This window comes from Ovis canadensis, chromosome 19 (assembly GCF_042477335.2).
Source record: "Ovis canadensis isolate MfBH-ARS-UI-01 breed Bighorn chromosome 19, ARS-UI_OviCan_v2, whole genome shotgun sequence".
NCBI lineage: Eukaryota > Metazoa > Chordata > Mammalia > Artiodactyla > Bovidae > Ovis > Ovis canadensis.
The window spans coordinates 37,198,710-37,215,892 of NC_091263.1; the positions used below are offsets into that span (position 1 = coordinate 37,198,710).

The following is a 17,183-nucleotide window of genomic DNA, read 5'->3' on the forward strand; positions in this document are numbered from 1 at the left end:
CACCGTTTAACAAGGTCCACACTCCTTAATGGGGCTTCCTTGGTGTCTCAATGGTAAAGAACCCACCTGCCAATGCAGGAGACTCGGGTTTGATCCCTGGGTTAGGAAGATCCCCTGGAGAAGGAAATGGCAACCCACTTGAGTATTCTTGCCTGGGGAATTCCGTGAACAGAAGAGCCTGGTGGGCTACAGTTCAGTTCAGTTCAGTTCAGTCGCTCAGTCGTGTCCGACTCTTTGCGACCCCATGAATCGCAGCACGCAAGGCCTCCCTGTTCATCACCATCTCCCGGAGTTCACCCAGACTCACATCCATCGAGTCCGTGATGCCATCCAGCCATCTCATCCTCGGTCATCCCCTTCTCCTCTTGCCCCCAATCCCTTCCAGCATCAGAGTCTTTTCCAATGAGTTAACTCTTCGCATGAGGTGGCCAAAGTACTGGAGTTTCAGCTTTAGCATCATTCCTTCCAAAGAAATCTCAGGGTTGATCTCCTTCAGAATGGACTGGTTGGATCTCCTTGCAGTCCAAGGGACTCTCAAGAGTCTTCTCCAACACCACAGTTCAAAAGCATCAATTCTTTGGCACTCAGCCTTCTTCACAGTCCAACTCTCACATCCATACATGACCACAGGAGCCTTGACTAGACGGACCTTAGTCGGCAAAGTAATGTCTCTGCTTTCGAATATGCTATCTAGGTTGATCATAACTTTTCTTCCAAGGAGTAAGCGTCTTTTAATTTCATGGCTGCAGTCACCATCTGCAGTGATTTTGGAGCCCAAAAAATAAAGTCTGATACTGTTTCCACTCTTTCCCCATCTATTTCCCATGAAGTGATGACTGGATGCCATGATGTACGTTTTCTGAATGTTGAGCTGTAAGCCAGCTTTTTTGCTCTCCTCTTTCACTTTCATCAAGAGGCTTTTTAGCTCCTCTTCACTTTCTGCCATAACGGTGGTGTCATCTGCGTATCTGAGGTTATTGATATTTCTCCCGGCATTCTTGATTCCAGCTTGTGTTTCTTCCAGCCCAGCGTTTCTCATGATGTACTCTGCATATAAGTTAAATAAGCAGGGTGACAATATACAGCTACAGTTCACAGGATCACAAAGAGTCGAACTCGACCTAGGGGCCAAACAACACTCCTTAACACCGTACTGATTCATTCTGAACACAATCTAGCATCCCAACCCCATGCCACACTCAGGCTCTAGCCAAACTGAACTTGCTGTTTCTAGCAGCTGTCACACTTTCTGTCCTCCATGCCGTTATGCTTGCACTTGTCTCTGTTAGAATCCCTTTCCTCCACTTGCCACTCAGCTAAATTCACCATGAAATAAAGTTTTTTAGCCTCTACGATATGCAAGCAACCTGCTATGCTGAGACCCAACCTTGCAGAATCTCAGCTACAAATCCTGCATAGTTTTCTAGGACTACTGTAACAAAGTACCAGGAACTGAGCAGTGTGATGACAGAAATGTTTTTATCCTCACAGTGTTGGAAGCTAGAAGTCTGAGATCAAAGTGTCAATAAGATTGGCTCCTTCTGAAGTTCATGAGGGAAGAATATGTTCCAGGCCTCTTTGCTTATAGAAGGCTGTCTTTTCCCTGTATCTTCACGTGGTCTTATTTTCTGTAACTGTCTGGGTTTAAATTTCCTTGTCTTCTAAGGACATCTGTCATAATAGACTAGACTGATGATAGATTAGATTTTAACTTAATCACCTCTTCAAATAATCTATCGCCAAATCCAATCACACTCTGAGGTACTGGGCACGAGGACTTCACATATTAATTTCTTGGGGGATACAATTCTGCCCATAACATAGCCTTAAGTACCCCCACTCAATTGCTATCTCTTCTTTGAAATCTTTATAATAACTCCTATTGTTGTTCAGTTGCTCAGTTGTGTCCAACTCTGCGACACCTTGGACTGAAGCATGCCAGGCTCCTCTGTCCTCTACTACCTTCTGAAATTTGCTCAAATTCATGTCTATTGAGTCAGTGACGCTGTGTAATCATCTCCTCCTCTGCTGCCCCATTCTCCTTTTACCTTCAAATAACTCCTAGATAAAAATAAACTTTATCTCCCTTTGACCTCCCTTGCTAATTTAATTGCCTCTTTTATGATTCTGATCAGCTATTGTCTTGTGTTACAGTTGTCAATATCTGTGTCTATTTCTGCCATTCATTCATTCAGTATTTACCACACACCACCCATGTGTCAGGCATGTACCAAAGGCCAGGTGGCAGGAGTTGCAGACTGCTGGGGCCCTGCTCATGTCCTTCTGGCATCCACTGCTGCAGTCCATGCTGATGCTGTCATATGAAGCTCCATAACTCTCTGCCCCAGGGTTTTCTACCCGGTGCCCAGAGCAGGTGGGAGTGCCAGGGAATTAATGCCTCTTGGGAGAAGCCCTCATTCAGCGGTGAACACGTGTTAGTGCATAAACAGCCCAGTTTCCTCATCTGCTTAGCCCTTCCCTTCATCCAAAGGTTGTTGGTGAATAAGCACCCCAGTCCCACCCCTTGAGATGTGGGACATGGAAGTGTGACTTCCTAGAGTTTCTTAATAGGATGGAACCTCAGCTGTCCTTGTCAGTTCCTGGTTAGATGATACATGTTCTCATCATCAGCTCCTTCCCCTACTTGCCTTATTTTCCTATTTTCCTACTTTCCTACCTGTGCTTCCTGGGATTAGCTTCAAATGAACTGCCAAGTCGCTTCAGTCGTGTCCGACTCTGTGCGACCCCATAGACGGCAGCCCACCAGGCTCCGCCGTCCCTGGGGTTCTCCAGGCAAGAACACTGGAGTGGGTTGCCGTTTCCCTCTCCAATGCATGAAACTGAAAAGTGAAAGTGAAGTTGCTCAGTCGTGTCCGACTCTTTGCGACCCCATGGACTGCAGCCTACCAGGCTCCTCTGTCCATGGGATTTTCCAGGCAAGAGCACTGGAGTGGGGTGCCATTGCCTTCTCAAATGAACTACTTGCTCTCAAATACTTGTCTAGGGGATGACTTTTAGGGGAACTCAGCCTACATCAAGTGGTGAGCAGAGAGTCTGTGGTTTCTATTATATATCTGATTCGCTATTCACGGGAATACAGACAAAAGAATAGGGAATTGCATTACAGTATGATAATAGCTAACATTTATTGTGTAGTATCAAAACAATTCTAATACAAATAAGAAGTGTTATTATTCTCATTTATATATAAGGAAACCAAGGCTTAGAGAGAGATTGAGAAGTGGCCCAGCAGCAACACAAGTTGAGAGGTACTAGGGATTTAAACCCAGGTTTGTAAGATTTCAGAGCCAGAACTCTGCCATTTAGTTACCTGCCTCTCCTTTAGACATTTCTTCTCCATTTTCAGACAGTTTCAGAAGGGTTTGATTTGTTTAAAAACAATCAAAAAAAGTAAGAAACAAACAAAAATAACCTAACAGGGATTGAAGTCATGGGCTCCAATCATCGTCCAGATGTCTAATTAATGGCTACAGTCCCTCACATGGGACCTTGGCGTGGAGAAGTGAGGCACTGGGACCTAGACCTATCCTAGGCCCCGAGAGGCATTTATCCCTCCAACCCAGCTGCTTACTTAGAGCAAACTCACCCCCCATAAATGCCAGCAAGACCTGGGTGGACCTGGCATCGTGGGTAACAGCAGATGCTAGGACTGTCAGCTTCCAAGTGCTTAAGACCTTCTCCGAGCCCAGCCTCCCTCCTGAAGGCTGAAGTATTGGGATGGGGGAAGGGCTCTTTGGCCCAGGTCACTGATGACAGCAGTTCCACCCCAGCAGCTAATTGTTCCATTCTCCAAGTGACCCTTTTGTCTGTTCCAGGTCACAGGGGCAGCCTTTCCCACGGGAAGTCAGAAAGGCTGCCCCTTACGAGAGCTGGCCTGGTGGGGAGAGTGGCACCAGGTGCCTGGGGCTGGCCAGGGAGGCAGGCTCACTGCTGATGGGCCCCAGGGCTCTGCCATTTCGGGAGAGCACAGCCAGGACAAGCGTCTCGAAGGCCAACACACTGTTCTTCCTCTCCTGCCTCTGAGAGAAAAATGAGCAAAAATAACAAAAAACCAAAACAGCAACAACTGAAACTCTGATGACTTACTCCATTCTATTTTCCCAATTGCTGTAAATAGAAAACCTAGATATGAACTTGTGTTCTACGGGTCCCTGGTCCTGTGACTGTGGGCAAGTGGCCTCTGCTCTGCCAGCCTCTGCTCCCCCTGCAGGCAAGCGGGGGTAGTACTTTATCTGAGGCCCTGTGGATAACGTGGCATGCCTGGAGCTCTATGCTGTGCCTCTGTTGATATCAAAACACAAGGCTTCCTCTTAGAAAGGTGCTGCCATGGAACAGCAAAAGCTCAAAAGGTTCAGCTCCAGTGAGCTGCACTGCCACCAAGGCAGAACTGTGAAGGAGATGTTTTACGTGCTGATTGTTCTCAGTGTCACTCTTTTCTGTCTTCTAAATTTCAGGCACCCAGAATTCTCGATGTCTCTGCCTGTCACATTTCACCTGCTTATTAGAAAGAACCTGGAATTTGGATTTTCCTGAAATACTTAGATTTGGGTTTCAGCTCTTCTACTTGACTGGCTGCACCCTGGTGGACAGATTAATTCTAGAGTTTCACATCTCAGTTTCTCATTTTTAAAAGAAAGGGGCTGGTCTGAATAATCTCTTACCTTTTCTTAGTTTAAAATGAAAGATTTACAGGCAGATGGTCGGGTTTAGAATCTCTAGGTGTGAACTTGGACAAGTCCTCATCTTCCCCAATTCTGAAGTCCCTTATTTGTAAAGTGAGAATAATGGAAACCTGTACCTCTTGGACAGGGGTGCAAAAAGGCTGAGTGCAAAGGAAGCATTTCTTAGGATAGTGCCTGGCAGGTCCTCTTAGTAGTAGCATCAGTGGCAGTAATACTCCTAATGTAAAATTCTCCAGTCTAGGATCAAGTTGGTCATTTCCACCTTAGCCTGAATTTCAATCATGGCATTTCTTTTCTCTGGAGGCAGTTGCTTTATAAAGACGTGGTTAGCTGTTAAAGGGATTTCAGTCAGGAGGGGATATCTGAGGGGTTTTTCTAGCTCCCTGGAAAGCATTCCACTTGGGCAGTTGTCTACTCTGACAACCTATAAAACATGTTTTGTATGGATAGTTAGGTCAGGAGGTCATATATATATATATATATATTTCCCCCTGTAGAGGCTCTCCCAGGAATGCTATACAAGTCTTCAGTCTTGAGTGTGGGGTGTCTTATGGGAAGAAGGTGGAGGAGTGTGGCTGAAGATGCCAACCTGGTCCTGGTCTGACATTTCCTTTTTAAAATTTAAAGAGGCTTCCTATGCCTTTGCTTTCTCTTGGCTCTGCCAGCTGGCATTCTTATTCAAATCAGACCCTAGTCAAAGGGGAGTACACATCAGTTAGTCAGACAGGCTTGCAAGTGTGGGCTTTAATTACCCTGTGCCTTCTCATAGTTCTTACCCAAAGGAAATCGCTGCAGCAGAGGATCTGGACTTGATTCTCAAAGGAAGCATTCAGTGAATAGAAAGCGCAGAACCTTCACAGGAAATTGGCATGCAGAGAGAGATGGAGGCAGGCCATAGTGCCTGCATCAGCGGGACCCTCAGGACACAACAGAGAACCTCCAAGCCCTCAACTACCGAAGACTACCTTTTCCAAGGAGTCCCTTATTAAGTATTTTTGTCTGTGATCTGTAGGCTTCCGCAGCAGAAGTCCTTCTAATCATAGACACATATGGTTCAGAAGGGTCTTAATGGCCGTGTGTTCCAGTCGTCTATCTGACATGTGAATCCCTGCTGTGCCACTTCTGCCGGCAAATCTGCTCATCTTCCCTGGAATGTCTCTAAAAGCAGAACACTTATCTGGTCCAGCCTATTTTTGTCCAGGTATCTTAGAAGCCTCTTCTGTAGTGAAGTGTTCTTCCAGAAGCTTCCACCTTTTGCTTCTAGAACTTCTTTGAGCCACTCAGCACGTAGAGTATCAGTGTTTCCCAAAATTCTGTTACTGATTCACCACTTTTGCAAGCGTACTCTGTCTATGCTCTACCTGTAATACTATTAACTGAATATTTTCTTTTTATTAATAGTTGATTTTTTTAACTTATATACTTTAGTTTTTTCCTAAACAAAATTATCTGTGAAACTGTGGGTTTAAAGGGTAAGTATTGTTTTTCACATTATGTATAAAAATAAATATATATATCAAGTAAAACCATCTGGGTACCATCAACAGTGGCACACCATCTGCCTGTTCTCTAAATAACAATGTTTTATTGTATTTAAGTAAATGTAGTAAGTTGGAGGGCTGTTTATTGAGTTATTATTATATGCCAGATATACAGTAGGTGCTTCATATATGTTATCTCAATGTCAAGTTTGATGTTCGCAGTAACCCTCCGAACTCAGTGTTATTTTCATACTTGCTTTTTGATGTATAAAGCAAACTTCTAAAAATAGAAGCTCCAAGAGGGGCTCAAGTTATACAATTAATGAATGAGGAGTTTAGGACTTGAATTTAAGTCTTCTGGTTTCAAATGCCAAGCTTTGTCCCCTGGTCCACAGAATGACCAGGAGTTCTGTTTGGCCCAGAAAGAAGGCTTGGTGCTTTAGCTTTATTTTCTCAGCCAGGTTAGAAGAAGATATCCTTGACTCCAAACAGCTTACTGCTGATGAGAACAGTTGTTCACTCTTCAGTGAGTGCTCTTACAGACTCAAAATAGACAGCTAAGTTGACAGACAGAAATGTGGCAGGTGTACCCTAACCACCATTCCTTTCTTTTGAGAAATGCCTCCATCTGTAATTAAGCCCAAGTCACACCAGACACAAATAACAGATGTCGATATAAAAGTGGGATGGGGAGGAGAAAAGGACAAGCATACTTTCTCTCCAGCATCTCTGATCTAATCCTCTCAGTCCTTCAAGTGCTGCTTTGAAGCTGTGTTATGTACCATGTGGTGGGATAAGGAGGTGGGAATGCAAGAAAAGATAAGGGCAAGTTACAGGAAACCTGTTGGAGCTATTTGCTCACTCAGGAATGAGTAAAAAACTCTGAAAACCATGAAGATCCTCAGGCTAAGGAAGTGATGACATCCACTCTTTCCTTCTGTTAGCTTCAAGAGCTTAAAGCACTTGTGTGCAGATTTCCTAAGCAGCTCTATATTGATATTTTATAATATCTTTAAAAGAGCACCATGATAAGGGGTCTCATGAACAAATACATTTGGGAAATAGTCTTTACTATGTTATCTTTTTGTTGTTTCTAAATATATATTACCCATTAAAGACTGAGACAAGACACTTGATAGCTTTGTTTAACTCAGTGTTTCTCAAACTTATTTGATCACTGTCTGGAAAAGTTGAAAGGCTTTGAAATGGCCACAAGATTTCTGGGTGTCCTTTCGATTGAATATGAAGCATTAACCCTCTTAGGCTTCGGATTATTTGATTTTATAGGGGTCTAGGTCTTTTACTGTCTTTGACCAAACTATTTTATAGATCTGTAAATTGTTGACAACTAGTGGTAATGCAAATGATTCTTGTTTTTGAAGTACAAATGCACCTCTTTTGTTCTGGTGGAGTTGCCTAGATGCATCTGCTAACAGTTTTATTTTTGCATTCCTGATTGTCTATATACGTCCTTTGAATTCTCTTTTGAACTCATTTTTTACATCTTACTTGTTCTCTCATTATTTAATGAAATAAAATCTTTGAAACATTTTAATTTTATATTTGTAGGAGAAGCATGATTTTTTTCTTTTTTAAAAATTACCCTTTCATACTCAAAATCTCATTTTGTTTCAAGTCTGTTATGAATTTGGTCTCTTCAAATACTTGTGCATCTAACCCCTGTGGCCTGCCGATTTTAGCCCCAGGCTTTTCCCTCTCTTCCGGCTTAGCACCTTTAAGTCTCAATCTTGCAATAACCTACTACTCTCTGATCTCAAACTTCTTCCATAATGCCTATGGGCCGAGTAGCTTAGGGAAGCATGGCATGTAACATGCTTTCTCTAATACCTTCCTCTAACACGTTTCTTATTTTCCCATCTTCACTTCTGGCATGATTGTCTACTATCTGAGTTGTCATCCCCCAATCTTCACTTAGCCAAATCCTTCGTATCTTCCTAGGGCCAGTCTCTTCCTCCATGCAGCCATTCTTGGTTATTGTAGCCTGAATTACTTACCTCCTATACTGAAGTGCCTTAACATTTTGTATCACTCCTAAGGTGTTCTTAACGTACTTCCTGATGACATTTATGAATGTTAAAAAAAAATCTCAACAAATTCTAAAAGATAGAATAATTCTTTATACTTTTCAGTGAGTGAATCATATGGTTGGTCCTGATGCATGAATTTGTTCTCTCAGACTCAGTCAGAATGCAAACAGTAATGTTGTTTCATGTGTATATCTGTGTGCGTGTATGTCCATGTGCCTAACTGCATAAGGAAAGGCTCTCAAGTATGACAGGGACTTGTTATGGGAGGAAGTCAGGCAAAAGTGAGATCTCAAGCAGCATCTTGCAGAAGCTTCATTCATCCTGACCCTGAAGCAAACTCTGGCTTATAAACTGTGTCTTAGAGTTGTCCTCGTCACTGAGTACCCTTGATTTGGATAAGGGCCACCCACTCACTTTCTGGGCATTCATGAGTGAAGAGTGGCTCACAATAGCCTAAGGGAAGCTCTCCAAAGATAACCTATGGGTGCTGCTTGTTAGAATCCAAATCTTACTGGAAAAGGGTGCACATAGGTTAAACGGGAATCAAGCGGGATCTAAGTGGAGCAGCAGCATTGTCCCTGACCTTACTTCAGAAGAAAATTTTTAAAATTGTGTTAAAATACACATGCTGCTGCTAAGTTGCTTCAGTCGTGTCTGACTCTGTGCGACCCCATAGACGGCAGCCCACCAGGCTCCGCCGTCCCTGGGATTCTTCAGGCAAGAACACTGGAGTGGGTTGCCATTTCCTTCTCCAATGCATGAAAGTGAAAAGTGAAAGTGAAGTCGCTCAGTTGTGTCCGACTCTTAGCGACCCCATGGACTGCAGCCCACCAGGCTCTCCAATCCATGGGATTTTCCAGGCAAGAGTACTGAAGTGGGGTGCTACTGTCTTCTCTGAGAATACCCCCCACCCCCAGGAGAAAGGTATGGAAAGTCCTCGGTCTACCTGTTGACAGGGCAGTTAGGCCCGTTCTCCTGCTGTCTTGCTCCCCATCAGCACCTCCTCCTTCAGCAGTGATGAGACCTGGCTATGCACAACAGGCATTCTGGACTCTCCCAGGCTTGAGGACGGGGCCTTCCTTACTCAGACTAGTTACTCGTCTTTGTGCGCGATTTTAAGGGTGCTAAAAAAATGTGTCTAGGTCCCTAAAATATTACTCCCGTCAGTCTGCAACATAGCTTCTGAAATTTCACCTCTAAAAATTACTATCTTCAAGTTAATGCTAATCATCATATAAAATTGAACATCTTAACCATTAATCAGTGTACAGTTCAGTGGCATAAAGTACAGGCATATTGTTGTGCATCACCACCATCGATGCACAGAACTCTTTTCATCTTACAAAACTGAAATTCTGTACCTATGAATCTAGAGCTTCCCTTTCCCCTGGTCTTGGCAATCACCTTTCTTCTTTCTCTCCCTATGCATGTGGACTATTTTAAGTACTGATTTAAAAATGGAATCATACAGTACTTTTCCTTGTGGGGAACTGTAATGTTTTTAAACAAACGGCAATACTCCTCTAAGAAACAGTGCCTTGAAATATTCACATCACAGAAATGGCCTCCCTAGCCCTCTCTTAGTCTTCCTGGGTGCCAGAGATCCCTCTCACTATTGCCAAAAATTTCAAATAAGGGATCAAGAAGAGGCCCATGAAGACTTTGATTTACCTGGATCTGTATGACCCCTAATCCTGGTGAGGAAATCAAGTCCTGTGGTGCCTCTTAGAATATAGATTGCATGGCTCCCTGTCTGACCAGGGAAGAAGACTCTCCCACAATGGAGTACATGTTCTGTTTATAAAAATTCTTTTTTTTTTTTTTAGTTTTTTATATTTTAAATTTTAAAATCTTTAATTCTTACATGCGTTCCCAAACTTGTAGCCAGAAAAGCACTTTCAGTATCACAATGGTTTTCAGCCTTGCTTTTATGCCCTTGAATCCTTTCTTGAGATGGTATTTCTCACAGGGTGCCATTTTTCAACAGAAGTGCAGAAATGTTCAGTCTGATGGAGGGGAGAGGGGGTCAGGATTGCTCACAGCTCACCTTCCTCTGCAACTCCTGCTCTTCCATCTCACAGCCACGAGGCTTCTTGGGAAAAGCTTGCAAATTAATGAACTGAAAAATAGTATGCAGTTTTCCTTTTTCTGCTTGCGTGTGATACATGAAAAGTAGCCCCACTGCCACTAGAAAATACCCACCTCAAGTTCCTGTATCCTGTGAATGTTACCTTATTTGGAAAAAAAGGGCCTTTGTGAGTGTGATTATGTTACGGATTTTGAGAGGAAGATGTCATTCTGGATTATTCCTATTGGCCCTGAGTGCCATCACAAGCGTCCTTACAAGAGGGAGAAGAGGGAGATTCTAGACAGAAGAGGAGAAGAAATAGTCACACAGAGGATAAGGCAAAGTGAAGACAGAGATTGGAGTGATATCACCACAGACCAGGAAAGAAGGGGCACCCACCAAGAGCTGGAACGGACAAGGAACTGATTCTTCTCTATAGCCCCTAGAGAGACCATAGCCCTGCTAAGATTTTGGTCTTGTAGCCTTCAGAATTGTGAGAAAATTAATTTCTGTTATTTTAAGTTAGTGGTAACTTGTTGCAGCAGCTGCAGGGAACTAATCTATTGTACAATTAAAAAACCATTTTCAAAGGTATAAAAAAATTCTGTAGCTTCTCTATGAAAATAGTGGTTGATTATTATCAATCCTTCCCTAGGCCGAAGATGAGGCCAAAACTAACATCTAGGATAAGCGCCCAGATAGAATCAGAAAGCTTTCCCTCTCTTTCCTCCTTAGGGGAAATAATAAATCTCTGTCATTTCAGGCAGTTTGATTTTCAAGTTTTCCTCTACTACTTAGGCTTTGGGGAAACTCTTATGATGAAGATTCGGTTTCAAAGTACAAGCCCCTTTTCCAGTCACATTTTCCTCTGCAGACTATATTTTGTTTCTGTGCTACTCATCCATTTACATAAGTTCTGGGGGGGTAGGGTGGGGAAGGAAATGTAAATGTCTTGAGAAAAGGACTGTCTGCAATGAGAGATAATGTACCTTTTTATTTTGTGGAAATTAAGTTTTTCCTGAGTCCATATAATATAAATATTTAAGCCATTAAGCAGCATTTTATGCAAATCAATAAATGAGAAAGAAACATCACTTGCAGAAAAAATAAATTTTCTTTCATGGAAGTAGCACATCCACTTCTTGACTGTTGTTGTATACAAAATAATCAATAGGATGGCCATGTGCTGTAACTCTCAAAAAACAAACTCCATTAACTACTGTAAGTCTTAATAATTCCTTGTGTTTGTGTAGTACTTTACAGTTTGCAAAATGCTTTTATATTCAGTCTCATGTCAATCTTGCAAGAAGATAAAACAGGGATCACCAGTTGTTATAGGTTGAATTATGTCTCTCCTGTTCCCTCCCGAGTCTCACCAATTCACAAATTGAAGCCCTAATCCACAGGACCTCAGCAAGTGGCCTTATTCAAAAATAGATTCACTGCAGATGTCGTTAGCTAAGATGAGGTCATATTGGGGTAGGATGAGTCACTACTCCAATGTAACTGGTGTCCTATAAAAGGGGAAATTTTTAACACAAACACATATAGAGGGAAGAGACCCAGGGAGAAGATGGTCAACTATAAGCTAAGGAACATTTTAAGGCACCCAAGTTCTGGCACTTTGTTAAAAGCCCTAGCAAATTAATACATCAATGAGGTTTAGGAAGTGTCTTCATAGCAAGAAGCCGCTGTGGAGATCCAAGAAGAATGGATTCAGGACTAAACCCTGGATTTTCTGATTCCTAGTGCAGTGATGTGAAAATTTCAGATTCGACTGATTATTGGTGCCAGGGCTGGGTAAGAGGAGATGAGCCATTAGCTGCAGCTGAGGAGTATCTAGAGCAGAAGCTGAGTGGCATCTCATCCTCTTCTCCAGTTGAGATGAGGGAGGTGAAGAAACCTGAATAGGTATCCTAGGCTCAAACAGTAGAGAAGGCTGAATCACAAGCAAGCAGTTGGGGTGTGGAGTTTGCAGACATGTGCTAAGACTAACACAGAGCAATTGGTTCCAGGGTTGGAAAACTGTGGTTAACAGCTGAGGAAGTTAAGGAACTGGTGAGTTGAAGTCAAGCTCACCATTCCAACTGCTCAAGAATTGATTGAGAATAGAGCTGGAGAGTTGTGTCATCAAGGTGTAGGGATCTCTGTAGACTGCGACAGCTCAAGTGATTCTCCTTGGGGACTGTTCCTTAGGACTAGAGGAAGCAGTTTTGAGAAGCAAGGGTTCCAACAAGGATTACACGACTCTTTTCCACTTAGTTCTTGTTTTTTAGTGGAGTGGAGAAATATTAGGGAAATAGTGAGTTTCAAGGAGGGAGGTATGCCAGCTGACATCCTCTGCTAAGGCTCCGATTGAAGCCACGTATGTGCTCACAGTTGAAGACGACTGCATGGTTCGCAGCTCCCTTGTGAGGAAAAAGTGCAGATACAGTCCAATGCTGCTCCCTGAAAGTCAGTTGTGTAATGAGGACAAAATGCCCACTGTGATGGGAAGCATGTGATTGTAGGGAACAGACACTCAAGCTACCTTAAGGATCCAAGGGTTCATCATATTGATTCTTGGATGAATAGCAGAGACAAGATCATTGGCCATGCACTTGACCCTCTCAGAGATTTTGATATGGTGTGAATGCTGGAGGGATCTAGCACCTCTCTGACATCACACTGTCCATCAGCAGAGTGGATTGCTTGATTCCTACTCCTATCCTCTGCTCCTTCTTCTCTCTGATTCTATAACTCTTGCCCCTTGGCAAACATAAGTTCGTTTTCCAAGTCCATGAGTCTTTTTCTGTTTTGTAAATAAATTCCTTTATGTCATTTCTTTTTAAATTCTGCATATAAAGGCTCTTACGATGTTTCTGCCTCTCTGTCTGACTTACTTCGCTCAGTATGACAATCTCTAAGTCTATCCATGTTGCTGCATATGGCATTATTTCATTCTTTCTAATGACTGAGTAATAAGCCAGTGTATATATGTACCACATCTTCTTTATTAATTCCTCTGTTGATGTTAAAGCTGTTTTGATAAAGGCTGGCGAATGTCTAATTTCCAAAGACAACCCAAGAAGGAGGGGTTATAGAATCACATAGTTTATTCCTCACAATGACTGTATGAGAGAGATACAATTGTTATCCTCATATAAAAATAGAAGACTCTGCACAGCAAAGTGTAGTTAACCTCCCTAAGGCCACACAGCTAACTAGTGACAGAGGTGGAGTTGAAGCAATTCTATTTGATGACAAAACTTGTACTTTTAACCATTAGGCTATACCCTTAGAAAAGTTTGCTTTTCAGTATGTACCCAATGAAATAAGATAAAATAAATCTTTAATATCTCCAGTTAAATTTCCGCTTGGTTTAAATAATCCAACTTGCCTTTTGTATTTATAAGTGGTTAGTGTGGTTTGTAGCAATACGGCCAGCACAGTGAACCAGCAGACAGTCATCATGAAGAGGCCAGGGCTCACGAGGAAGGCCACAGCGCTCATCTGCTGCCTCCTCCATGGTTGGGTATAACAGCAACAACAAAATAATAGCATCTCAACAGAGCTGCTTTCAGATAGGCTTATGTTTTTGGCTTAGATTTGACTTTGTAATATTTTATGACTGAGAGAGAGAGAGGCAGAAAGTTATGCTGTTTTTGAGATAATACAGTAACCTAGGATGCTTAAGTGATTTGCAGGAAAACTACCAACAAAAAGCAGGAAACAGATTTTGTTTAGAAAGCTTAAGCAAATATGTTAAATTTGGGCAGGGGAGCCTATTGCTCATGTGGACTTGTTAGCTAATTTTAAGCTTCTTGACAGATTTACATTCCTCAGGTTGATGGTAGGGATGGATTGAGTGTCACATTTCATTTGCAGAGGAGACCATGTATTGGGCTCAAAAACTCACAAAAATAGCTTTTAATTTGCTTCCCCTGTAAGCGGATTATATAGAATTTGATTTTCACGTCCTGAGGATCTTACCTCTATTCCAGTCACTGTTATAAGAGCTGTCAGAGGAAGGGAACTGCTTGTGTTCTGCAAAGCCAAATAACCGTGTTTCCTTCCAATTTAACAGCAGCACAAGGCAGAAGCACTTTCTCTAGATATGTCCTGTGTGCTTAGTCGTCAGTTGTGTCCAAATCTTTGCGACCCTATACTTTGCTTTAAATCCTGAAAAACCTGGAGACATTACCCACCTACCTGACTTTGAAAATAGAGGATCCCCATGGAGTGTTTATTTCTATCATAATCACAAGATGAACTGATAGTGCCTGAGCTGAGCTAGAAGAAACAAATAGAACCATTTCCAAATGCTTTTGCAATGAATACAGCTACACACTTTTAAAAAGGCAAAACTGGTCAAATTATGCGTGATTTTCCTAAAAAATGAGCCATCTTTATAGGCAATGCATTCGGGAAATGTAAGCTGTAGAAAGCAGTGCATATGTGTGCACACGTGTGTGTATGTGGTTGTTGTTTAGGTGTCTGTCTTTAAAGGCTGCAATTATCTGACAATGCTAGCTTAAATTCTTCAGAGGATTTTTACTATGGTGTATAACAAATGATGGAGGAGGAGGATAAATCTAGCCAACCACTGTGCAGTTCCAAATGCAATCTGAACACTGCCCAGGGTTCTTATGATGAAAAACATTAATTTCCCTTAGTTCCTAGAAGGGTTTTGGAACATAGGTATTTATTCCCAGCTCTTTGGGAATGTATTTTTATTTATTGTATTCATAAAGCCACTTGGTCCCATCTAGCATCAGGATACCCTAATATCATTTAAAAATATTCAGAACTAATAACCATTTAAAAATCCTGTAAAACCTAAGTTTTTCATTGTCTTTCTATCCTTCAAAAGGAAACATAGTCAGGAAGGCAGGATAGAAAATAAGAAGAGAAAATGAAAAGCAGATCAAACTTAACTGACCAGTGCAGTAGCTTGAATGCCAGTTTTTTCTTCTCTTACTTCATAAATGACCAGTGTTGCAAGGTAATGTCTTTGAAAGACAGTGGGTGGTCATGAAATATTTGACTTTTTTGGAAAATGTTGGAAGAAGAAACCTACAAATTTAGCAATAATGACCATCGCATTAACTATTATTTATGTATAGTACTTTAGCGATTACAAGGCAAGGATCATGCAGTTACACTCTAGTGGCTCTTGGGATTTCTCGATAAGATGTGACCAGAGATTGCGGTGGGGTGAAGAGACAGGGACAGGAGCAGAGTGGTCCTCCACTTATATTAACTGCTTGTTCATTCCTTGATTTCAATCATGGTTCTTTTACTATTGGTTGTTAACTTTTAAAGTGAAGAATCGGGGAAATGAATAAAAGCTATGAACCCTTTCCTTAGAAAAGTAAATACACAGATAACTAAAGATCTCTCTTTATTTTCAGAAGGTTAATCGTTGCCATGGACCTGCCAGCCATGGACCTGCCTTAGAGAATTTGGTCTCATACAAGCTGGACGACACAGAGCAGACAGTGAGGGGGTTGTGGGCAGAGCTCCTGCGCTCATGTTTCCCACTGTGTGCCTGATGTGCAGCACTTTGGCAGGTATGTAGTAGGTGTTTAATGAACACATATTTAATGAGTGTGCCAAATTAGACTTTGAATTTCTGTGATGTACCTTTCAACCAAGCATCTCAAAATGTTAACGTGGTCATCTCTTTAAGTTTAGTTTTAACTAGGAAAATATCAGTAGGAAATATTCATTTGGGGTCAGTCTTTCTTTTTCCTTCTGTGCTCTCTTATTTCTAACCAAATGAGTACTTAAGGAAAACAACTTGTTCTAATATCTGTAAGTAGCTTTGTGAAATTGAGCAAATCTTGTCTTTGTGAAAATGGAGCTTCTCACGTAATACCTTTTCTCCTATTCTCCCTGGGATATTGGAAAAAGAAAATGATACAGTATATGAATGAGTTTTCTTTAAATCTGAGAGGGCAATGGCATAGGACCAAGTTTTTTCCAAAGCATTTAACTTCTGGTTGATGTGATTCCAGGGATAAGGGTCCCCTCTGTTGATCATAGTGAGAGAGATGCTACGAAGGTACTTGGTGACAAAGGTTTGGCCTGCTTCATAGGTGATGTTTTAGGGCAACATATTATAATGAGACTTTCTCAGGCAGAAGAGCAAATATAATAAATTGGAATGGCTACTTTTCTGCCTGATATTGAACACCCCCGCTACACACACATTTCCTTCTCTTCATGTACCTTTATCCCCCACTATGTCATCATCATCATTCCAAACTGATTAGTCTAGATTTCCTTATCAGGAGAATGATGTTCACCCTTGTCTTGCCCAGGACACTCTGTAGTTTTGCATCACCTGTAGTTTGAAGATTTAGAAATTTAAGCTTCTCTCTGCCTTCAGGGATGCTGCTTAAATAATTACAAATGTACAACTGTTGTTTTTAAAAGAATAATATGTTCCAATAAATCACCATACCTTTGTCTCTTCCTGTTCTGTCATGTGATTAAAGACGTTTGTCCCATTGTAAGACAGACTAAGGTTTAAATATACCAGCTGTATGTTCATAAGTTTTTGCTCTCCTGATCCTCAGTGTTCTTATTTGTGAGAGGGGGTAAATAGCATATTCATAGGGTTATCGTAAAGCTTAGGTAAGAAAATGTATCTACAGCACTTAGTGTTGTGACTGAACATAAGAAAGAGCTCTTGTCATTGACTCTGGTGATGTTTGTTTGTTAAAGAAGCTGTCCTGAGAGAGCTAGTCTGGCCTGGGTTGAGAGTGAGCCCTGTGGTCTCATGCAAGCGGGTTTCCTCCTGGGGACTCCTTCTGGGGCTGCAAGTAAGAGGGAGGGAGGCTCAGCTGTCTGCCAGTGCTCACAGTCTAATACTCAGGGTGCTTCAGGGCTTTGTTTC

The 17,183-nt window shown here is 41.9% G+C and overlaps 1 long non-coding RNA gene across 1 annotated transcript in view; it reads left to right on the plus strand.

Moving 5' to 3' along the window:
- The window catches only part of LOC138424620 (uncharacterized), a 694,361-nt gene that overhangs the window by 536,063 nt on the left and 141,115 nt on the right, over positions 1-17,183 (plus strand). The window contains exon 9 of the long non-coding RNA XR_011250888.1: positions 15,694-15,852. This is a non-coding gene — a long non-coding RNA (uncharacterized lncRNA). The remainder of the gene's footprint in view (positions 1-15,693; positions 15,853-17,183) is intronic.